The sequence below is a fragment of the Asterias amurensis genome, chromosome 2, assembly GCF_032118995.1.
Source record: "Asterias amurensis chromosome 2, ASM3211899v1".
In the NCBI taxonomy this organism is placed as follows: Eukaryota; Metazoa; Echinodermata; class Asteroidea; order Forcipulatida; family Asteriidae; genus Asterias; species Asterias amurensis.
Genome location: NC_092649.1, coordinates 22396174 through 22422252, shown reverse-complemented (window position 1 = coordinate 22422252; position 26079 = coordinate 22396174). Strand labels below are relative to the sequence as shown.

The 26079-nt window shown below is 36.2% G+C and overlaps 2 long non-coding RNA genes across 3 annotated transcripts in view; one reads left to right on the top strand and one right to left on the bottom strand.

The window, feature by feature from the left end:
- The window catches only part of LOC139954144 (uncharacterized), a 193462-nt gene extending 167811 nt beyond the window's left edge, over positions 1-25651 (bottom strand). Inside the window, exons 1-6 of one of the 2 annotated variants that reach the window (XR_011788054.1) lie at positions 25603-25651; positions 22165-22334; positions 21377-21494; positions 20585-20707; positions 13852-14003; positions 13058-13176 (exon numbers count right to left, since the gene is read on the bottom strand). This is a non-coding gene — a long non-coding RNA (uncharacterized lncRNA). The remainder of the gene's footprint in view (positions 1-13057; positions 13177-13851; positions 14004-20584; positions 20708-21376; positions 21495-22164; positions 22335-25602) is intronic. The other variant, XR_011788055.1, reaches the window with a different exon arrangement.
- On the top strand, positions 433-4318 carry LOC139934048 (uncharacterized). The gene is made up of 3 exons (XR_011785683.1): positions 433-913; positions 1504-1637; positions 2630-4318. It is a non-coding gene; the product is annotated as an uncharacterized lncRNA (long non-coding RNA).
- Positions 25652-26079: the final 428 nt, after the last annotated feature.

The window sequence follows — 26079 nt, the reverse complement described above, 5'->3', positions numbered from 1 at the left end:
GTTTCTTTGCTCGATTGTTGTTTTGAAACATCGTTGCAACTGGTTTGTTTACCTCCATGGTTTTCTTATTTCGTAAAAATCTTCAAAATAATAACGTTATGTTTCTTGATGTTGTATATTTTATTTGATCAAGCATCATCTGCGGCAAATTAGTCTGAATAATGTTTTATTGGTATTGTAGTAGGATACGTGTAAGCAAACAAAAATGTAAGATTAATAAGGACTATGCTTTAAGGTTTATTGAAATGGCTCAGTCTCCTAGGAGGTTGGCAGATAAATGGATAGATAGATAAATAGATAGAGGGCGCTCCCATTTGAGTAATTGCATAGTTCCCTGACTTAATTCATAGTAACATCATCGCTATCAGCGCGGAGGGCTGAGTGTGGCACTTCTCATTTGTTCGTTTACCCATCCTCAGGCCGAATCCGAACTGGCGGCTACAGCTACGGCTACGGCTGTTGCCAAGTGTGTTGCTAAGGGCGTCCTATACCTCAACGCATGATGACACGGAAATCTAGCCATAGCCCTAGCTGTAGCCGCTAATTTGGACACGGCCCCAAACCTAGCTGTGCGTGTCTGCGACGGATTAAGGACGTCCATGCACGAAGTGTTTGGATTTAGCCATGGTCACACATCACACCAAGGTCATGTCACACCATGGAGCTTGTAGTCCTAGTAGTTAGACGTTAGTCCAAACCTGGGCTACATGGAGCTATGGTCACACAGGTAACACAACTGCCCATACTGGATAAACACAGCACGGATGTATTAAGGAACAACTCAGTTCTTTGTGGCAAAAAGATTCTCGAGAAAAGGGTTGTAAGTCGTATACTCTAAAACAAAAAAACAAGACCTAATAAGTTCTTTAAAAGTTTAAGTAGCTGATGAGGACAGACAGAAGAGCAAATTAAGGTAAGCTTTCTTCAAAATTTCAACTTGTTTATAATTAATGTAGGGGCCTAGTTTAGTTAATAGCGTTTATATGTTTAACCATGGAGGGTTTAAATAACTTTCGTTATAAGATTTTTTTCGGCGCACTGTCGAGAAATTCAAAGTACAAAGATTGTATTGTTGATGGTAATCATTGACTCTGCTGAAAACACAGTGACATCTTTTAACAATATATCCCTACAATAGGCCCTACAATGCTTCGAAATAGGATTTTCTTTTTGTAAACTACCTAGATTAAGTTCACAGTGCCCAGCATAATTTAAAAACAGTTTTAAAGAGCGCGGCTAAAATGAAACATCAAGTCGAGCGCCATGTAGATGCTCGAGCCAGAAAGCATGGACGTCCTTGTTTTAAAGAATAAAGGAAATGAGAAATGGCGTACCAGGATAGGCCTATAACGTTAGGCTGTATTAAACAATAGCACATTTGAAACTTGTTATGTACCATGTAGGCCCTGCTGTAGGTCTAACAGTTATTACTGCAAGTTTGTAAACGAAATAGTAAGGTAAACATGTATATTAATAAGCTATCATTGTCAATCTTTAAAACAGGTCCGGTAAGATGACCACATGCAACGAGGCTGGTGGAAGAGAATCGAACTCCTCTTTCTCAACTGACTACGATTTCTTACGAGCACTTCACATCTGTTTTGGCCGACCATCTGCAGCAATTTATCATTGCCATGGTAAAGACTTGTCTGGCTCTCTTTAAAAATAAATGCCTTAACATTGGTAAAACTGGACGAATAAAAAATACAAGAATGATCACACCAGTCTAACTGTTTATGTCAACATAACACTTCCATTGTTTGTTTACATGAGCGGCTTGTGTTCTGTTGGACTTGGAGCATGGATTGATCCATGGCATGCAGTCAGGACAGGGACTGATATTGTGACATTATGTTTGGATTGACATGTTATGGTTTACTTATGTAAGTTAATTTTTATTTGGATTTAGCTATAAATTATCGGATTTAGTACAAAAAGCGTTTCCGAGTTACTACAATGACGTGACAGAATTATTGTATAAGAAGCTCTGCAACCTACACAAAATTCACAAGGTTGGTTTTGGCATAGTAGAGCAAGGGTATGGGGATTCTATCATGTATGGAAGAGCACCCACGAAAGGAGGTCCAGTAAAATCAAGTTTATATGATGACATTTAATTTGCGACTTACACTGATATTTTTAGTTCGTGTGTAGAGATCAGGATTCACACCATAAAAGGGATTTCATTTTACAACCGCAAAACATCAAAAAGGCTCGGTTTTAATTAGTACAACCATGCTCTATGGTACAACTTGAGTACATGAGCTGTACTTATAGCATGGACTGTTTCTTTAGAAAGTATGGGGATATGTTTGTTTATCAAAAGAGTGTCCATTTGTACACAATGCCTTGAGACAGTGCAACTAGTGACCAAACTATAGTGACCCATCCGAGAGTAATCTGACTTTAGGGTGCAGATTCAGTAGCCTACTTGAACTTGTTGAAGCAACCTCGGTGCCCAATGCTCACAAGTTTCTTTAGGTGTAGTTTACAGTAATAATGCAACTTGAAAGCAACTTGAATGCACCACATTATTATTAAAATAACAGTATTTGCAGCAAAACAACACGGAAGTCGTTACGTACTGCTGCACAAAAATTATCCACCCGTTTCTATTTGTATGATGCAGAATTAATGGAGAGCAAGGAGTACCAAAACGCTAGAGAGCGAGCAAGACACCAGCCAAGAGATCTGACAACGATAATCATCGATGGTATGGACCAGGATAAGACTGACGTCCCCCATTTCATAAACAGACACAAAGAGTTTACATGTAATTAACAAAAACAGAAGAAGAAAAAAACTATTTGAAAAAAAACCCCGCAAATCAAAAGAAATGCAAAGTAAAAGCTGTCACTCGGGGCTTGTAAAGATATGTTTTTGTATTAATTTTACTCTCTGTATAGAAGTAGACTCTTCATGAAGGGTGCCAATTGGCACCCCTCATAGCCAAAGCAACTTTATGGTTTGCCTTTTTGTATTCATTTTACTCTCTGTGGATAGGAGTATAGACTCTTCATGAAGGGTGCCAATCGGCACCCCTCATAGCCAAACTGACTTTATGGTATGCCTTTTTGTATTCATTTTACTCTCTGTACATAGGAGTATAGACTCTTCATGAAGGGTGCCAATCGGCACCCCTCATAGCCAAACTGACTTTACTGTATGCCTTTTTGTATTCATTTTACTCTCTGTACATAGGAGTATAGACTCTTCATGGAGGGTGCCATTTGGCACCCCTCATAGCCAAACTGACTTTATTGTTTGTCTTTTTGTATTCATTTTACTCTCTGTACATAGGAGTATAGACTCTTCATGAAGGGTGCCAATCGGCACCCCTCATAGCCAAACTGACTTTATTGTTTGTCTTTTTGTATTCATTTTACTCTCTGTACATAGGAGTATAGACTCTTCATGAAGGGTGCCAATCGGCACCCCTCATAGCCAAACTGACTTTATTGTTTGTCTTTTTGTATTCATTTTACTCTCTGTACATAGGAGTATAAACTCTTCATGAAGGGTGCCAATCGGCACCCCTCATAGCCAAAGCAACTTTATGGTATGCCTTTTTGTATTCATTTTACTCTCTGTACATAGGAGTATAGACTCTTCATGGAGGGTGCCATTTGGCACCCCTCATAGCCAAGTTACTTTATTGTTTGTCTTTTTGTATTCATTTTACTCTCTGTACATAGGAGTATAGAATCTTCATGAAGGGTGCCAATTGGCACCCCTCATAGCCAAAGTGACTTTATTGTATGCCTTTTTGTATTAATGTTATGCTCTGTACATAGGAGTATAGACTTTTCATGAAGGGTGCCAATTGGCACCCCTCTTAGCCAAACTGACTTTATGGTATGCCTTTTTGTATTCATTTTACTCTCTGTACATAGGAGTATAGACTCTTCATGAAGGGTGCCAATTGGCACCCCTCATAGCCAAAGCAACTTTATGGTATGCATTTTTGTATTCATTTTACTCTCTGTGGATAGGAGTATAGACTCTTCATGAAGGGTGCCAATTGGCACCGCTCACAGCCAAAGCAACTTTATGGTTATCATGTTTTAATTGATTTCATTTTCTGTACATTAAGAGTTATAGACTCTTCATGGAGGGTGTCAATTGGCACCCCTCATAGCTAATGTTATTTCATGGTTATTTGAGAATTTACAAACAAAATTAAGAAAATAGGGAAAAGCTTCATGGAAACATTCAATATCACTTTTGAATGCTGAACTTTTTAAAATCCATTGATTTGATGCAGGAAAACAACACTATATAGTTTTTATCTGTACAACATTAAACTCTCTGAGCAGAATTGTGTTATTGTGTATTTGTTATTGATAATAAACCATCTTTTCAGAAATTGAGTCGTCCGAAGGTATCAAGTCAATTTTGTTTGAACAATCTGAAGGTTACTTCATTGCCACTGCTATGTAGCATTTCGTAACTCATTTGTATCTGATTAAAAACACAAAATTGAACTTCCAATAAAGACAATATGTTTCCTATTGTGTTCTGAAATTATCAAATTTTGCCTGAAAATACGTACAAGACTATACGGTACACACGGCGTGTGTACTTCCCTGTAGCATGTCAGTTACAATCTTGTCTGACAGAATAACTTTTACTCATTGATGCAGTCTGCTTACCGCAAATTCCATAGTACCGAAACTGCTCTGTTGAAAATTCAAAACGATTTGTTAATGGCTATGAATAGAAAACATGTTACCCTGTTGGTTTTATTACATTTAAGTGCTGCATTTGATACACTGGATCATGGTATTTTACTGAGTACACTTAAGTCTCGCTTTGGAATTGATGGTACAGCCCTTATTGTTTCGCTCATACCTTGATGGCAGATCACAAAGGGTTTCGATTAGTGGTAAACTGTCTCATAATTATAATTATTTGCATGTAATGGTTTGTATCTAAATGACAATAAAACTGAATTCTTGATCATAGGTACCCGTCAGCAACTATCTAAGGTTACACTGGATGGTATTCAGGTTGGGCAGTCATTTGTGTCACCTGTTTCCCTTGCTCGAAGTCTAGGTGCATGGTTTGATGCCAATCTGTCAATGAAAACCCGCGCATAATAAATTTTTTGTCTAAGGAATGTACTGAAACACTCATTCATGCGTTTGTCTCTAATAGACTATATTACTTTAACCTACACATGTGACATCATGCTATTGTTAAATCGCTCCATTATTTTGCACGAATGGCGCGATGGGTACATCTATTCACCCATTGTGCATAAAAGAGTTAGGGAATAAAGTAAATGAAGTCAATGACGCCATGGACCACATATTATTTTGTTTTTAATGGTTTTTAACACAGGTTAATAGAGCTACACATGTATTGCAAAATGATCGTTAACACTTTCCACATGTGAACAGCTACATTATTAAATTATTATTTAGCTGAGATGTTAAAAAATAATTATAGAACTATAACAGTAATTTAAGCAGGTCTTAAAGTCAGATAAATCAATTTCATTTTAACCAGTATTTATGTTTTTGTTTTTATTAATTCAAAATGCTTAATTTATCATACACAAACATGGTAAGTGAGTAAAGTCCCTAAAATTTAAGATTGCAAAGATACTTTTTTTCAATATCGTCATAAAATAACAGGAATTCAACTGAAATTGTTGATCATAAAGGTAGCTTAAATTTGTTTATTAAAAACAAATCTGAAACTACAGGCTTGTACGCGGGTAGGTCACTTCTTTTATCTTCACCGTTTGGGGTTTTTGTTGACCGAGAAAGTCGGCTACAACATCATCTGATAGTCTGTTTCTATCACTAACTCGTATAAATTTACTTAAAGTCAAGAAACCAAATCACTTATCTGCTGCCACTTTCGCTCCCGATCAATGATGCCACTATCGAAGGAACGAGCATAATTATTTCCTAAATGTTGGTCTTCGTCCATTGTTCACACACATATACAGTGGTGTTCACTGGAGTGAACAAGCTTACGTAATACATACAAACAATTGACTTAAAAATTAAACAATATCGCGCCATTCGTGCAAAATAATGGAGCGATTTTAACATTAGCATGACGTCACAGGTGTGGGTTAAGTCGCATAATGCCCTCGGTGAACGCGCCATTCGTGGGTACGAATGGCGCGCACCTCGGGCATTATCCTATACGTAATAGTCTTTTTTTATGGCTTACCCAACACTAAGATTAAACAACTCCAGAGAGTGCAAAATGCTTGTGCCAGGCTGGTCTGTAATGCTTTCAAATATTGCCATATTTCTCCACTACTTATGGATTTACATTGGCTCCCTGTTCGGTTTAGAATTGAATTTAAAATTTGAATGGTCACTTACAAAATTCTTCATATTTTAGCTCCTCAGTATTTAATTAGGCTTGTTTCGATCAAACCCCTATCTCGCTAAGGCCTTCGCAGTTCTGATAATGGTATTTTTCTTAGTCACCCTGTTGGTTGTAGTAAGGCCGCTCTTGGGGACAAGGCCTTTGAATGTAGTGCTCCCCACCTCTGGAACAAACTCCCCCTCATACTAGGATCGCTGGCAGCCTCAATATTTTTAAATCGGTCCTTAAGACTTATCTTTTTATGAGAAGCTTTTTACTGATTGTGCATATAAATTTATTGTTCCTTTACTAGTTTGTTTTTGGTCTAGCTTATGTTTTGCAATTTGAACTCTTCGGATTGTCCTGTAAGGTTCTTGTATTTTCAGTTTGTTTGGATTGCTGTATATTTTCTTGTTGTTAAAAGTTATGTCATTATAATTACTTTGTTATGCGCTTGTGTACACTTTTTGGAATGGGCGCAATATAAATGAATAAATTATTATTAAAATTAGTATCAAATTTTGTTTGAAATTGTGTTCTTGTGTACAAGACTATAGCCTTGTGTACTCCCTAAATTCTGCCTAAAAACAAGTAGTCTTGTGTAATCATCAAATTTTGCATGAAATGATCAAATTTTGCCTGCAAATAAGAAACAAGACTCTATGGTACACAAGCCTTGTGTACTTATCAAGTTGTGCCTGAATAATTATATAATTTTTTTCTGAAATTGTGTACTTGGGCACAAGACTATAGCCATGTGTACTCCCTAAACTCTGCCTTAAAACAAGTACAAGACCATAACCTTGTGTACTGATCAAATTTTGCCTGAAATAACATTTTACCTGAAATATTAAAAGTTTGCCTGAAATAGTGTAATCATCAAATTTTGTCTGAAATTATCAAATTCTGCCTGAAAAGTGTACAACACTGTAGCATTGTGTAATCATTAAACTTTGCCTGAAATGATCAAATTTTGCCTGAAAATAAGTACAAGACTATGGCCTTGGGTAATCATCAAATTTTGCCTGAAATTATCAAACTTATCCTGAAATAGTGTACAGGACTGTAGCCTTGTGTAATCATAAGTACAAGACTATAGCCTTGTGTACTCATCAAATTTTGTCTGAAAGAGTGTACTTGTGTACAAGATTATAGCCTTGTGTACTCCCTAAATTCTGCCTTAAAACAAGTACTGATCAAATTTTGTTTGAAATAGTGTACAAGACTGTGGCCTTGTGTAATCATCAAACTTTGCCTGAAATTGTGTACTTGTGTACAAGACTATAGCCTCGTGTACTCCCTAAATTCTGCCTAAAAACAAGTGCAAGACTATAACCTTGTGTACTGATCAAATTTTATCTGAAATAGTGTACAAGACTGTAGCCTTGTTTAAACATCAAATTTTGCCTGAAATGATCAAATTTTGCCTGAAATTATCAAACTTATCCTGAAATAGTGTACAGAACTATAGCCTTGTGTAATCTTCAAACTTTGCCTCAATTGATCAAATTTGGCCTGAAAATAAGTACAAGCCTTGTGTAATCATCAAATTTTGCCTGAAATAGTGTAATCATCAAATTTTGTCTGAAATTATCAAAATTTTTCTGAAATTATCAAATTTTGCCTGAAATAGTGTACAAGACCTTAGCCTTGTGTAATCATCACATGTTGTCTGAAATCATCAAATTTACCTGAAATTATCAAATTTTGCTTGAAAATTAGTACAAGACTATACGGTACACAAGCCTTGTGCACTTATCAAATTTTGCCTGAATATATCAAATTTTGCCTGAAATTGTGTACTTGTGTACAAGACTTGTGTACTCCCTAAATTCTGCCTTCAAACAAGTACAAGACTTATAACCTTGTGTACTGATCAAATTTTGCCTGAAATGATCAAATTTTGCCTGAAATAGTGTTATCATCAAATTTTGTCTGAAATTATCAAACTTTGTCTGAAATTATCAAATTTTGCCTGATACAGTGAACAAAACTGTAGCCTTTTGTAATCATCAAACTTTGCCTGAAATTATTAAATTTTGCCTGAAATTATCAAATTTTGCCTGAAATAGTGTAGGCCTACAAGACTGTAGCGTTGTGTAATCATCAAATTTTGCTTGAAATGATCAAATTTGCCTCAAAATAAGAACTATACAGTAAACAAGCCTTGTGTACTTTCCCTGGAATTATCGAATTTGACCTGAAATTGTGTACAGACTAAAGCAATGTGTATATTTCAAATTGTGCACAGACTTATTGTGTACAAGACTAAAGCCTTGTGTACTTTCAATTTTAGCCTGAGACTATCAATTGTTGCCTGAAAATGTGTTAAAATTTTAAGCCTTTCATATTTGCATGACGCTTTCAAGTTTTGCCTAAAATTGTCTACTTAACCAGCCTTTTCTACTATTTTTTTTTTATTTTGACTGAAAAGTAGCAAATTTTGCCTGAAATAGTGTAAGACTTGTGTTATCAACTTTTGGCCTGAAATTATAAAATGGTTGCTGAAAATGTGTTCAAGGCTAATGTGTACCCTACTAAAGCCATTTTTACTTACCAGGTTTTGCCTGAAAGTGTGTATAAAGCCTTGTGTGCCTGAAATTATCAAACTTTGCCAGGAGTTGTGAACTTTATCAAATTTTGCCTTAATATATCAAACTTTGTCTATAATTGTGTACTTGTGTACCCCTTAAATTCTGCCTACTGATCAAATTTTGTCTGAAGTTACCAAACTTTGCCTGAATTTGGCCTTGTGTGCTTTCAAATTTTGCCTGAAGCGATCAAATTTTGCCTGAAATTGTATACAATTGTGTACTAAACAAGATCACCTGGCCTTGTGTACGCACCAAAGTTTGCATGAATTGGTCAAATTACACGACTTTATCCTTGTTTATCATCAACATTTGGCCTGAAATTATCAAATTTTGCCAGGTTTTGCCTGAAAGTGTGTATAAAGCCTTGTGTGCCTAAAATTATCAAACTTTGCCAGGAGTTGTGTACTTCATCAAATTGCAAGACTATAAATAGCCTTGTGTACTGAATAAATTTTGCCTGAAATTGTGTACGCAGCTATTGTGTACAATATAGCCTTGAGTACTTATGCCTAAACATATGTACAAGGTAAAAGTCTTGTGTTCTTATCAAATTTTGTCAGAAAATTAGCAAATTCTGTCTGGCAATTAGCAAAATTTGCATGAAAATGTGAACAAGGCTATTGTGTACAAGCGATAGCATTGTGTACTTGTGAAACTTCTCCTTAAATTGTGTATGCAGCTATTGCGTACAATAGCCTTGCCTACTTATCAAATTTTACCTGCAATTATCAAATAATGCCTGGAAATTGTGTATAAAGCCATGTGGACATGTACTTATTAAATTGACAATTAGCAAATTCTGCATGAAATTATCCAGTTTTGTCTAAAATGGTGTACAAGGCTATCGTGTTCAAGCCTTGTTTTCTTATCAAACTTTACCTTGTGTATACTAATTAAACTTTGCCTGAAATTATCAAATTTTAGCCTTGTTAACGTATGAAATTGTGCCTGAAATTATCAAAGTTTGCCTGAAATTGTGTACTTAAGCCTATTGTGTACAAGTACTTGTATAGAGTAGCTTGGGTAGAGCAGATGAAAACACAAGTTGGTTTAAACCAGCAGCCTCAAGCATGTTCAGAAAAACCTTGGATTCTTTGTTGTTGGGATCAAAAACATGAGTGTTGAACTCTCCGACCAGAGCGGTTTTACAGTCCAAAACAGTGGTAGATTTGGTGAGAGTCGAATAATGAGCGTGTCAAACCTCAGGTTGTTTCTTGAAGGAAGAAGTTGATAAAAGACACAGAGGCTATTCAATTCAATTAAAAAAACTTTAATAATCTTCAATAGTCAATTAATTCAGTTGGCGTGCTTCATATAAAATATTTACAGTTACAGCTGGAAGTAGACAAAATACAATTAGTTAAAAATATATAGATTACTTGACACAATGACAAGAAGCAGGTAAGTAAGAGTGGTGTGAAACCACAGCAATTACAGACAACTGAATAAATATAAAACACATTAGTTGAATATACATTAATAAGAACCACAAAACAATTTATAAATACAGTGTAAACAGATAAACGGTGGTGAACCAGACCTCCAAATAGCTGACACCCAGCATACAAAAACAGTTGAAAACAAGTGCAAAACAAAAACCACTCAGAACAGGTCTGAATGGAACAAAACAGAAATTTCCATCTATTTGGGGGAGGGGGGTGTTCTAGATCATTGTTAAACAATTGCCTAAGTACATGATTATCTCTTAAGTATCTGTCGCTCACTGACCTTGGTTAAGTCTCTCTGTGGCTCTCTGATAATTTTGAGACCCAAGTCTAACAATCCTTTTCAAACTGTTTTTGTTCTTGACACTTAAGTTACAAAATACAAGGAAATAAATGAAAAACATAACACACTTTCAATAAACAACTGATAAAACAGACTGTTCAAATGTTGAACAGAACAGGGCCAAATTTCAAAGAGCTGCTTAACGGTTAGCAATTTTTTTTGCTTAACGTAGCAAAAATAATCGCTTAAACCATGGAGGATGTACACATATTTCACGAGGTTAAGCACGTAAACAAACGGCACGCACAAGATTGTAAATCATTTGCTGCAGCAAAATAGAAGAAGGTAGGCCCCCTACTGACAAAATGGCGGGCAATATTAATGCAGAGTGGCGATAAAACAAAAATTAACGCCTTCTCTGTCTTCCATGTACTATTTGTAATGGTTCAAAGCGCCACTTGAAAGGTTTACACAACTTGAGAGAAAATAAGAAGATAATACTTTGTACATCATTCCTTAAACATTTCAGACGCGTTTACTTCGCTACACCTACCATACAAACACATGTCAAATACACACCCAAATGCACTGCTGCACGCCACACCAATAACATATTGCAATTATGTTGCACTGTGTGTGTGTGAAGGGCCCAATGGCGTAGGGCTGTTTAACAGTAAGAAAATTTGTTTGCTTAACATAGCAACAAAAATTGCTTAGGCAAACCTATTTCACGAGCGAATGCTAGCTTAGGCACGTAACATTTTAGATGTTTGCTTTAGCAAAAAGCAAGGTGATGACAAATTGGCTTGCGAAATAACTGCGGAGTGGCAAGAAAAAAAGTCATCACCTTCTGTGGTCTGATATGTATTATTGTTTAATGGTTAAAAGTGCCCCTCGAAAGGTTTACACACTAACTTGAAAGTAAACAAGAAGATAATACATTGTACGATCATTTGTGAAGCTTTTTAGACACTCGTTTGGGTCACTACTCCTACCCTCAAACACACATACAGTATACACCGCTGCGCCGGCACAATACAACATTCGCAGTAATGTTGCACTATGCGAATGGGGTGCAAATGCATAATAGAGGCTTGAAGGACCTTTAGAGCCTGTTATGAAAGGGTTTTTGATAATAATTAATTATTTTGAGTAATTACCAATATTGTCCACTGCCTATAATAAGTGAAACAAAGAAAGAGTACAATACATGATAACACAACTTATTAACCCAAATCACCTGACGTCTTTAAATGTATATAGCCTATTTCACAGCAACCGTCTCAATGCGTTTTAGTGCCCTTGGCAAATAATATTCTTTAATCTTTCTAATCTAATAGCAAAAATAACACCTGGCACGTGATGATGAATTGAGCTGTAAGAACTTGACTCTCGATCATGAATATGTATGAGGTATAGTAACCTGTAATCTTAAACAAAACCACAAACAAAAACTTTAAAGGCACTGGACACTATTTTATGAAGTTGCAAGTTCTCCGGAGTTGATAGGGATGGTAGTTGAATGTGCGACAGACTCTGCGACAGAGATTTGCTGATGGCCTCTCTTGGTCTGTTCTCTTAGAAGTTTGTACACGAATTGAGTGAAGACCAGTAGTAAGGCATTTGACTATGAACATTTATGGATACCAGTAAAAAAAAAGGGAAAAGGGGAAGTAGAAGATGATGGAAAAGGAGTGCAGTGAACCTATTCAAAAACATTGTTGTGCTTCCATTTGGGCCTCACATATCTGCAGATTTTGTAGTATTAAATAAATAAAATTAATAATAATTTCTTTTAGCGCGCATTTAACAATTACCATCTGAATGAGCTTGCATTGATTTAACGTCCCACTAAAAAACTGGGTCCTACACACTTCAAGATGAATTTTGCTTGGTTCATGAGTAATGAACTTTTGAATTACGAAATTTGAAGTAAAGGTCACATGGGATCATACATCAAGCAAGACTTAAAACATCATTATTTATTTGCAAAAGTGCTTTGATATGCAACTACCTTGTAAGCTAACTATTAGTAATTAATGTTCTCATTTTTAAATAAATAAGAAAGTTAATTAATTAGTTTAAGCTAATTATTACACTTAATATTTCATGACCTTAGTTTTAACATGATAAAGAATCAGACTCAGTTGTGTCTTAGCAACAGGACTTATTAAAAAAGTCCCTCATAAGTTTGTTGACATCCATGAGAGGATTGAAATTGTGCATAATATTTATGCAAGTATCAAATGGAAGTGCTCTTTTCTTTGTCCTTTCAACATGTTCAAACATGAAATTCTAGGCCTGCTCATGAGTCTGTCTACACTGCTCTCCCTTTCAATGTTGGTTTTACATGTATCTTTCACACAATGATTTGTTGTCATGATAATTCTTAGCAGTATTACCTGAGCGTCCCTTTGTTCCTAGGCAACATCTTAGCAGAATATGAACAACTGAAGAGGTTTTTCATGCGTATCTTATTTTCTTTTGTGCTTGCTTGTCTGGTTATATGCCTCTTACAGACCTGTAAAGAAAATGATTTGGGGTTGAAAAACAAAAGTGACTAAATTGGGACTCGAACCAAAGACCTCCAGATCAACGAGCTGGCGCTCTACCAACTGCGTCATCTAGCCCTATGTTGGCAGTCTCCTCTTTTTAAAAATATTTTTGTTTGGGGTGAAAGTCAGAAGCCACACAACCAATAACTGTCATGTAGCAAGATATCTCACCCAGTGTGTGATGCATGGCTACACTGCAGCTGTATCGCTGTGACTGACACTCCCCGGCCGAACAAAGAGGTTGACAAAAAAGGGTGACCGCTAACATAGGGCTTGATAGCTGAGTTGTTTTTTTATAATGACCCCAAACTGCAAGCAATTAGCATACCGCCAAGCTTCAAAAACATTGAGAGGGAACCAGTAGCTCTATCTTGATGCATCGTTATAAAGGGCGCTCTGCATAGTCTTTAACATAGAATGTGTCACTCACAGGATTAATTTAGATATCCAAATACGATCATTCAAAATCACACCTCAAAGGGTTTGTTTTGGCGACTAAATAATTAAATTGAAACTGTTTGAATTCTGGGCGCAAAGCTTCAACACAGGAGTTCAGTAACTGTAAAACCTGTTTGTTAGCAGTACTGGAGTTTAGCAAATTTATTTATAGATAAAATAACAAAAGATTGACAACAACTGACCTGGTATGTTGCAGGACGATGACAAAAAATTCACTGCAGTAAAGTTTCAATCATACTTTATGGCCTCGGGTCTCTTACAAGAGGCCTAACTGCTGGGGTGCCTGTCCGCAAATCTTCTCGTACATCTCAGAGTGTCATAGTCTCAACAACTCCTACAAGTAAAATAAAGAATGGGGAATTGAGCAAAGAAAAATTTGCCCAGTCTGTTCCCTTTAGGTTTATTGTTTAAAGACAGTGTGACACTTTTGGTACTTGTCAAAAACTAGCCTTCACAGCTGGTGTATCTCAACATGTGCTTAAAATAACAAACCTGTGAAAATTTGAACTCAATTGGTCATCGAAGTTGCGATATATTAATGAAAGAAAAAAACACCAAGTTGTCACACGAAGCTGTGTGCTTTCAGATGCTTGATTTCGAGACCTCAAGTTCTAAATCTGAGGTCTTGAAATCACATGACGGGAAAATTACTTCTTTTCCGAAAACTACGTCTCTTCAGATGGAGCTGTTTCTAACAATGTTTGATACTATTAACCTCTCCTCATTACTCTTAACCAAGAAAGGTGTTTTAATAATAATTAATTATTTTGAGTAATTACCAATAGTGTCCACTGCCTTTAATAAGTGAAACAAAGAAAGAGTACAATATTTGATAAATTAACTTATTAACCCAAATCATCTGATGTCTTTACATGTATTTAGCACATTTTACAGTAACCTTCTCAATGCAATTTAGTGCCCTTGGCAAATAACATTCTTTAATCTTTCTCAGCTAATAGCAAAAAATAACACCTGGCACGTGATGATGAATTTAGCTGTAAGAACCTGAGTCTCGATCATGAATATGTATGAGGTATAGTAACCTGTAATCTTAAACAAAACCACAAACAAAAACTTTAAAGGCACTGGACACTATTTTATGAAGTTGCAAGTTCTCCGGAGTTGATAGGGATGGTAGTTGAATGTGCGATAAACTCTGCAGTGTCGAGATTTGCTGATGGCCTCTCTTGGTCGGCACGCTGTTCTCTTAGAAGATTGTACACGAATGGAATGCTGACCAGTAGTATGGCATTTGACTATGAACATTTATGGATACCAGTAATAAAAAAAAGGTTGAGAAGGGAAAGTAGAAGATGATGGAAAAGGAGTGCAGTGAACCTATTCAAAACATTGTTGTGCTTCCATTTGGGCCTCACATATCTGCAGATTTTGTAGTATTAAATAAATAAAATTATTAACAAAGTTTCTTTTAGCGCGCATTTTACAACTACAATCTGAATGAGCTTGCATTGATTTCACAACCCACGAAAAAACTGGGTCCTACACACTTCAAGATGAAATTTGCTTGGTTCATGAGTAATGAATTTTTGAATTACGAAACTTGCAATTCCGGTTTGGGCTGGAAGTAAAGGTCTTATGGGATCATACTTAAAGCAAGATTTATAACATAGTTATTTATTTGCAAAAGTGCTTTGACATGCAACTACCTTGTAAGCTAACTATTGGTAATTAAGGTTCTCATGTCAAAATAAATAAGAAAGTTAATTAACTAGTTTAAGCTAATTTTTACACTTATCATTTCATGACCTTAGTTTTAACATGATATATAATCAGACTCGGTTGCGTGTCTTAGCAACAGGACTTATTAAAAAAGTCCCTTATAAGTTTCTTGACGTCCATGAGCGGATTGAAATTGTGCATAATATTTATGTAGGTATCAAGAGTAATATCCAGGACACAGCGTTTTAGAGACTAATTTGCTCCATTTCACAGATAAATGAAGACAATACAATATGAGCAATATCGATATCAGAGCAACATGCAGGCAGTTTCTTGGCACAGTTATTCATCATCGTCGTCAGGTCAAGCGTTTTTTGCCTTCCTTGACATGTTTCTTTAGGCACCTTTGTCTGCCATGGATGAGTTTTCAAAGTAGAAAATGTTCACCTAGTTTTTTGACAAGAGTAGTATGCACAATGTCCTTGGGATTAGCACTGCAGAATTTGTCAGAGCAGTATGCACAATGTCTTTGGGATTGGCACTGGACAATTTGTCAGGATTTGACCCGCCTGTCCACACAAGGGATGGCACAACTCTACAGTTTGAATCCAGATTCAAATACCTTGAAGTTAACATGCAGGCAACCAATTAAGTAGGAAAACAGAGAAAACAAAGATATTTGGAGGAGAGCAATAGCGAAAGCTGCAACATTGCTCTGCATGGAACACTATAGGCTGAGACCCAAACTGGTATCTGATCTTGCTTTCAACATCTGGAATGGGGTTTCCTGGTAGGTGACTGTAATTATCAGTTAGTGTCTAGGTGGAGGTTAGTGTCTATAAGGGTTGGTCGTAGGCCTAGTTGTGGGTGTCTGTAAGTGTGGTTATGAGTGAGTGGTTAGGGTTATAGGATTAGTGTTATAGAAATCCCAGGTAGAACTATATAGGATTAGGGTTAGGATGAGGGTTTAGGATGACTGGGTTAGATTTGTGTCATGGACAGACACCTACAAGAAACCCCATCCCTGATATTGAATGCAAGATCACATAGCAGCTCTGGTCTCTCTGTTTGTTTTAAGCCATTCGCACGCCAACTAAGCGTAATTTTAAGACCTTTGCATTTCTCTGAGTCCCCTGCCCTCATTTCCTCAGTTAGTTCAAGACACACAATTCTGATGTTCCCCTCCAGGACATAGTGGTACACAGGGGTTCAACAACCTACCACACGGCCAGACATCTAACCAATATCCTCCATACATTAGTCTGGCCTCACATCAGCAACTAAAGTTTGACATTAATGTCAGTTTTGTCAGACAACACTTGATCATCAGTTCCTCCAACACTTTAGCAATTAGGATCCACAGATGACATTGACCATTGAACTAAAGTAGACTGATACCATCCCCCTTCCATGATGATTATGTCACCAAAAAAGCGGATAGCAAAAGGAACACAGAGTGTGACCCTATTTGACCTTAACTTCTAGTAAAAACACGGAAGTTAAAGCCAACGTCAGTTTTAAACTACATGTATTTGTAACCTATAGAGAAAAAGTGCTGCAGCTTGCTGTTCCGTTCCATTGATCAACAGGTTCAAAGATAGATTGATAGATAAATAGATATATAGATAAATTATATAGATAGATAGATAGATAGATAGATAGATAACAAACCTGGGAAAATTTGGACTCAATTTTTGTCATTTCAATTGCAAGAGAATAGTGGAGCAGTTTCTCCTAATGTTTTCCACCATCAAACGCTCTCCAGCTGCAGATGCATAACAAAGGCTTCTCAGCTGAAGTATTTGACTATTTGAATGAGAAATTACCTCTTTCTAAAAAAATATGTGTCTTGCAAATATCAACAGTTCTCCAAAGCACGAGTAAGTTGTTCTATTAATAATTGTGTTGAGTAGGGGCCTAATCATCAAAAGTGTCCAGTGCCTTTATTCACCCATTGATACACTCTCTTTATATTTCAGGAAAATTACAGAGGGACCATGGTCTAATACATGTACACTGCGAAAGCTTTCACACAAGCAGTCAGCTTAACAATTAGCCCACTAATAACCAATTTATCACACTACATGAATACAATCTGTTAAAGACAGTGGACACTATTGGTAATTGTAAAAGACCAGTCTACTCACTTTGTGTATCTCGAAGTTGCAAGATCATAATGAAAGAAAAAACGTCTTGCCACATGAATTTGTGTGCATTTAGAAGGTTGATTTTGGGACCATGAATTCTAAATCTGAGGTCTCACATCAAATTCGTGGAAAATTACTTCTCTCTAAAAACTATGGCACTTCAGAGGGAGCCATTTTTCACAATGTTTTAAACTATAAACCTCTCCCCAATACTCGTTACCAAGTTAAGTTTTATGCTGATAATTATTTTGAGTAATTACGAATAGTTTCCACTGCCTTTAAAGTTATGTTTACAGGAACATTACAGAATTGGTTTTGCTTACAAAACAGTTACTGGCAGTGTAGGCACTTTATGTAATCCATCATCTACATAAAAAAACAGTATTCATTTGAGAGCGATTGACCTTCTGGGTCACATGAAAATAGTGCGACACCAATGACACATTTGTCATGACATCAATTTTAAGAATGAAACGCTTACTGAGCAAAAAACTGAAAACAGGAAATTAGTTTTATATAAACAAATATGACACTTCAGACAGAAGTATTTCAAGGGATTTTTTTCTTGAAATTTTGATATAAATCTGTGATCTTGGACATGTTTTTTTCATACAAACTCTGTAATGTTCTTTCAACAAACAAATCAACAACAACGGAATAAAAGTTACTTTGGAATGTTAATGTCAACAATAATATGAACTAATAGCTGTCAGTGTAAAATTAAACCACCATTAGTCTACCAGCTAGTTATTTAAAAAATAAGTTAACTTAATGCGCGGTTTTCTCCAAACATAAACTTTTGGCTGCCAGGATTTTTCAGCCCTTCGTAAAATTACTGAAAATATGCATGCATGGGTAATCTCAGGAGTCTACACTCATTATTGGGAAATCAAAATCAACTAATTTGTTTCATATCCTTTAACTTTTTGTGGAAATAGTTTAGGTCAGAGAATGCTCTAAAGTGTAGATACATAAACTACAGATTTGCACAATTATCTTCTGCTCAGAACTAAAAGGTCATTAATGGAAATTTCATATTTCTAGTAATCAAAGAATCAAAAAGTGAAAAAAGCAAACAAATTTGAAAAAGTAAATTGATGAAAATCACCAAATTAATGTTTTACTTTGAAACAAAGGTTTCTCTTTGCCAAATTCAAATCCCAATAAACCTCATTTACCAGGAGCTCAAAAATATGCAAGCATTTTTATGAGACCTATACAACTTGCAATGAAGACTGCATATAGTTCTGAACACTGTGTTGACAACTGTTGCTTTGGTAAAATTCAATAAGGAATGCTGTCAAACTACCATTCCTATTTTAAAAGATGTTAAACTTTCATTCAGGATAAAGAATGATAGTTTTGGTTTCACCCTGACATCGATGTGTGTTAATACTCTGTACTCTCCTGTGTATTGTCCCATGTCCTGTGAAAAGACCACTCAAGATGAATGCCCTAAGTTTTTCAGTTACAGTTAGTTCATGTCATGTTTTAAGAATGGACAATGCAATTACTACCAATAAAATGTAACAAAAATTATTGAGGTATTTTATTTAAGTGTGTGCAATGAAGACTATATAATGAAACCTACTAGAAAATTGTATATCATAGAACTAGTCCCTCAATCAGAAAATTGATAAAGATAAGCAAGAAATGAGAAGAGGGATGTCTTGTTCAAAGCTTGTTGCTGATCTCTTGTTCGGTGGCCAGGATGGAGTTTCTTGGTAAGAGTATGTTAAGTGTTGGCCGACAGAATTTCAGTTTCCTTGGTCAAGTCAGTTGTGTTGACCACATTCGACCTAAACCACAGACCCTAATCCTAACTCAACCCTAACCCTAAACCCTAAGTCCGTATCCAGACCCTGCTCACCTTCAAGAACCCTCAAAAACTACCAGGAACCAACTAAAGTAAGCTAAGGAATGTCTAGCTAAGCCCTACCTCAAGACCAATTCATCCACTTAATGCCAGCCGAAAAGGGTTACACCACTGTTGCCATATCTACCACAAAGTATGACCACGAAGTGGCTTAAGTTCTGTCCTCAAGAATGCCGTCTACCAAGACCAACCAAAGCCAGCAGTAGAATGCTGCCATCTAAGCCCTACCTCAAGACCAATCAATCCACTTCATGCCAGTCGAAAAAAGTAACACCACTGTGGTCATAGCTACCACAAAGTATGACCACAAGGTGACTAAAATGCTGTCAACTGACACCTACAAACGCCTACCAAGGAACCCTATCCTGGCCAATGAATGCAAGATCAACAACAAGCTACAGTGTCTACTTCAGTCTCAAGCTATCAGCACACCCACGTACTGTCTCAAACAGCATCGCATCACCAATTTCAGCCAGTACGTTTGAATCCTAGTAAATGTGTTTGTTGATCAAGAGTGTTCTTCAAAATTGTTAGGCAAAAAAAACCTTTCTATTCAAAGTAAAATATTCATTTGTTGATTTACGTTTTCAAATTTTGTACGCATTTTTTCAAAGAATGATCTTTTGACTATTAGAAAAACGAAAGCCACTAATGACCTTATAGTTCCGAGCAGTATAACATTTTGCAACTACTGTAAGGAAAATGGATGAGAATGTGTATAAATTACTAATTGTTGATAGAATGTACCAGCTGAAGGCAAGTACATCTGTAGTTTAAAATGCATCTATAATTCAGAGTCTTTTCTCTGACCTAAACTATTTCCACAAAAGCCATTGTATATTAAATAATAGTAGTAAAAAAAGATACATCAAAAAAGTGTGGATTCCTGAAGATTTTGGTTACATTTTTATATGTAGTATTGCATGGTCCTCGAAAAAACATCATGTGGATTATATGTGAACAATTACACAAGGCAGTTCATACTAAATTGCCTTAAAAGTTGATGCTGCTTGAGTTCTACAGAACCACTTCCAAATTTTAACCCTTATTGTAATAACAAAGGAGTGGTAGTTTTACAACAATCATTACTGATTTTTACCTAAGCAATAGTCGGCACTGTGATTGTTAACTAAAGAGTGCCTTTGCGTAGAATAACAGAATTAATATTTATTGATACAATGGGATCCATTTCTGGATGCATTCTACACTGACCTGATTCCATTCTTCTTCTTGCAAGCTTGAGTGCAGATCCAACTTTGCGTTTAGACACAACTAAAGTACTGCTTGATTTCTCATCAAATAACCCATGATTTGCAAGAAGATGATTTTGGGCATCTGCAAATAACGTAAAGTTCCTTTAAAAGGGCTACATGTGAATTGTATCTTTTTCTGTAATGAACATGGGAGGCAGCAGGTCATATATCAACCACAGTAATGGATGTACATGAAGTTTAACGAGGCCAATGATCATGAGTAAGCATTTGATAATTTGTCCCCACCCTTCAGAAAGGTGGTGTCATCCGTTTCACCAAGGATTGATGCCGGCAGCGGGACACAGTGTTCATCTAGTTGAGCACTGGTCGAAAACATGTGGGGGGGGGGGGGGGGGGGTCATTGATATTGTGTCCCCCTTCCTCCAAAAGTTAAAGGGACATGTAAGATCTACATGCAGATTTGACATTGTTGTACTGATGTGGTGTTATATAATATAGCATACACAAGTCCCGTTTTATCTGCACTCATGTAGGTCTGGAGAAACATGCTGGTTACAAAGACTATGGCCTCTGTTGCTCCATGTCTTGGCTTTTGTGCCCTTCAAAAGACTCCCTTTGACTTTAAGATTTTCAAATGGAAGTGCTCTTTTCTTTGTCCTTTCAACATGTTCAAACACGAAATTCTAGGCCTGCTCATGAGTCTGTCTACACTGCTCTCCCTTTCAATGTTGGTTTTACATGTATCTTTCACACAATGATTTGTTGTCATGATAATTCTTAGCAGTATTACCTGAGCGTCCCTTGTTGTTAGAAAACATCTTAGCAGAATATGAACAACTGAAGAGGTTTTTCATGCGGATCTTATTTTCTTTTGTGCTTGCTTGTCTGGTCATATGCCTCTTACAGACCTGTGAAGAAATTGATTTGGGGTTGAAAAACAAAAGTGACAAAGAGTGGGACTCAAACCAAAGACCTCCAGATCAACGAGCTGGAGCTCTACCAACTGTGTCATCTAGCCCTATGTTGGCAGTGTCCCTTTTTAAAAAATATTTTTGTTTTGGGTGAAAGTCAGAAGCCATACAACCATTAACAGCGGTGTAGCAAAAGATCACAACCTGGCTACACAGCAGCTGTATGGCTGTGACTGACACCCCCCGGCCAAACAAAAGGGTAACCGCTAAAATATGACTTGATAGCTCAGTTTGTTTTTTTATAATGATCCCAAACTGGAAGCAATTAGCATACTGCAAGCTTCAAAAACATTGAGAGGGAACCAGTAGCTCTATCTTGATGCATCGTTTTAAAGTGCGCTCTGCATAGTCTTCAACATAGAATGGGTCACTCACAGGATTAATTTAGATATGCAATATAGGATATTTCAAAATCACACATCAAGGGGCTCGTTTTGGTGACAACATAATTCTGATTTTTGGGTTTTCCCTTGTGGTTTCTATTGATATGTTTTAATTCTGGACGCAAAGCTTAAACACAGGAGTTCAGTAAAACATATTTGTCAGCAGTACTGGAGTTTAGCTTATTTATTTATCGATAAAAAACAACAATTTTACTGCAACTGACCTCGTATGTTTTAGGACAATGGCAAAGATTTCACTACAGTAAAGTTTCAATCGTACTTTATGGGCACGGGTCTCTTGCAAGAGGCCCTACTGCTGGGCTGCCTCCCTGCACATCTACCGGCAAATCTTCCCGTACATCTTAGACTGTCATACGTGTAGTCTCAACAATTCCTACAAGTAAAATAAAACATTGGGAATTGAGCAAAGAAAAAATGGCCCAGTCTGTTCCCTTTAGAGTTAATGTTTAAAGACACTGCGACACTAATGGTAATTGTCAAAAACTAGCCTTCACAGTTGGTGTATCTGCTTAAAATATCAAACCTGTGAAAATTTGATCTCAATCTCAATGGGTTGTTGAAAGTGCGAGATATTAAAAAAAAACAAAAAAAAACAAGTGTGCACGAAGGTGTGTGCTTTCAGATGCTTGATTTTGAGACCTCAAGTTCTTAATTTTAGGTCTAAATATCAAACATGGGAAAATAACTTCTTTTTTCGAAAACCATGTCTCATCAGAGGGAGCTGTTTCTAACACTGTTTTATACTAAAGGCACAGGACACTAATGGTAGTTACTCTAAATAATTTTAAGCATAAACTTACTTGGTGATAAGCAATGGAGAGCTGTTGATAGTATAAAACATTGTGAGAAACGGCTCACCATTAAGTATGTTGCTTTTGAGGAAGAAGTAATTTCTCACGAAAATATTTAAATTGAACTTGAGACCTAATCTGAGGTCTCAAACTCAAGCAACTGAACGCACAAAATTTGTGCGCCAGGGTGTCTTTTTTTCTTCCATTATTCTACGACCGATTTAGTTCACAGTTGCAAAGTTTTTTTTATTATATATGCATAATACGTTGAGATACACCAAGTGAGAAGACTGGTCTTGAACAATTAACGAAGGTGTCCAGTGCCTTTAAGTATTGCCATTTGTGGCGTTAGTCATTATAAAAACAACAATAATAATAATGCATTTATAATGCTATCTATCTAGTGTAAAATGCCTATTCCAAGGCGCAGCACACACAAATAACAAAGTAACAGAGAGAAATATAGAATACATGGACAAGTGTATATTAATAATCTAAAACATGTTATAAGCTAAATAAATAAGTTTTCAGCAAGTTTGTTGAACAATTACCTGCAAGTAAAATCAAAGTAATGGGGTTTGAACAAAGAAAATTCAACATTCAAGTCCTGGTCTAGTCAGTTTTTCTTTGTTCAGTCAAATCTGAATTATTTAAAATCTACTTAAAATCTAGTTAGAATCGAAGTCAGATTCCCTTGTGGTTTTCTTACTTGATAAGTAAAATAAGGAGTACATGAAGTATACAAAGTATTCAAGGAATAATCTAAGACAAGTTACAAGCTGGAGTTAAATAAATGAGTTTTCAGGTAAAGCGCTCCAAAGTTCTTAAAGCACAAGCGGAATTTTACTCCCAAAATGGTGAACGTGGTAATCACTAGTAGCCACATGGCATTGATGCAATTGGTAGATACCTTGAACAAATTTGTTATGAGAATTATTTAATTTTAGGAATTCATAACTTAATTTGAACTATACAGAGTTCCCCTTAAAGGCAGTGGACACTCTTGGTAATTACTCAAAATAATTGTAAGCAATAAAACTTTCTTGGTAACTAGCAGTGGAGTAACACAGTATGAAAAAACGGCTCCATCTAAAGAAACCTAATTTTTTAGAAAGAAGTAATTTTTGCACAAATTTTATTTTGAGACCTCAAAACTAGATTTGGAGGTCACGACATCTAAAAGCCCCTATTTCGTGTGACAAGGTTGATTTTTCTTTCATATATTTCGCAACTTTGACGACCAATTGAGTTCAAATTTTCACAGGTTTGTTATTTTGTTCATACTTTGAGATACACCAAGTGAAAAGACTGGTCTTTAACAAATACAAAAAGTGTCCAGTGTCATTTTGCTGGAGTTTATTCAGGAAGCCAACTTAAATATTGAACTAAACAAGTTTTAAAGGCAGTGGACACTATTGTTAATTACTCAAAATAATTATCATCATAAAACCTTTCTTGATTACGAGTAATGGGGAGAGGTTGATTGTATAAACATTGTGAGAAACAGCTCCCTCTGAAGTGACGTAGTTATTGAGAAAGAAGTAATTTTCCACAAATTTGATTACCTCAAGTTTAGAATTTGAGGTCTCGAAATCAAGCATCAAAAAGCACACAACTTCATGTGACAAGGGTGGTTTTTTTTCCGTAATTATCTCGCGACTTCGACGACTGATTGAGCTCAAATTTTCAAATGTTTGTTATTTTACTCTTTGACAATTACCAATAGTGTCCACTGTCTTTAAGGAGGAATAAGACAACTTTAGACAAACACGGATGGTCACCTTATTACCTTAAAACAAATTTTTGTGGGGCCTTAACTTAAACAAACTGGACAGTGTTGGATATTACTAAGACAAATTGTGAGCAAAGAAACTTACTTGGTCAAAAACCATGGAGAGTGCTAAGTAGTATAGTTCATTGCAGTAACAAAAGACTTCAGGCCTGAAGCCTTTGTTAACAACTAAAAGCATAAAAAATGCGTCAAAAAAGGGTGTTTTTTCTTTTGTTATTCCCTTGCAAGTTCAATTACCAATTAAGTCCAAATGTTCGCAGATTTATTATGCATGTTTTAGAATACACCAAGTAAGAACACTGGTCCTTGAGAAGGACCAAAGGTGTCAAGTGCTTTTAATTTAAAAAAACTTAGTAAACCTAAGCCAAATAACTAAAAATGTAGCTTTTTTGTTTCAACCAGATGCAACTTTAGACAAAAGAAAAAGGCCAAAGAAAAGTTACAAAGAAACAAAAAAGGGGTGTTGTTAGAAGGATATTATTAAGGAGTATACTAGAGTATTGGATGCAGGAATGAAACAGAGGTTTAAGCTACACTGAGGACAGACAGATATCATCAGAGAGTAGGGTGGAGTGTTAGATACAGGAAGGAAACAGAAGTTTCATGAAAAGAGGAACGAAATTAAGAGTGTTGTTGCTTCTATTGGTAACAAAGATAACTATACAAGTTAGGACAATTAGTGGTTCAATAGAGAAAGCTACTGAGGACAGAAGAATGTCGCAATATTTGTAGGTAAAAGCCAAGGTTCTTACTTAGTTGTGCAACATAATATTCCTTTGACATCCTGGCATCAAACAGAACTCCCTTATTACCTACAGATTTGGCAAGTAAAATAGTTGTGTCTTCATGGGCACGTTCTTTAGGGGTTCTGACGTGCATAGAGTCGCTCTCTTCACCAACATACACACAAAAGAAGATTCCATCATCTCCAAACAACGCCTCTCATGATATCTTTGATATTATGTTTTCTGTGGCGATTGCATGGTCCATTTAACCACATTGTGTAAATTACGCGTAAACAATAAAACCACCCATTCTCATTGATACAATGCACTGACCTGAGTCTAATGTTCTGCTTGCAAGCTTGAGTGCAGAACCGACCTTGACACAAATAATGATGATCAACCATATCTGCAAATAAAGTTTTTGAACATAGATTTAACTGACCTGGATTTTTAACAAATTTTTGTGAAGAGCAAGGATAACAGCCATCAGAACAGATTTACAACAGTATGAACTGATGCCCCCATAAATGTGCTCTTCCATGTAGTAGGACAGTATTTGACTTTCCACAACAACTTGTTACTGACAGGAGTGTTGCTTTTGTTCTTTTAAGATCAAACCCCTCTGTTTTTCAATAAGAATTTTGTTTTTAAAATGTGGTTTGGTGATAACACAAACTGTGCCATTGTGCTCTCATACCCCCTACTTGTATATCATCTTGAAGCTACCTCTTTTTACATTTACATATATACAAAACACATAGGGTCCCAATAAAATGCTATCTATAGTTTGTAAATGGTTGTTCGTATATT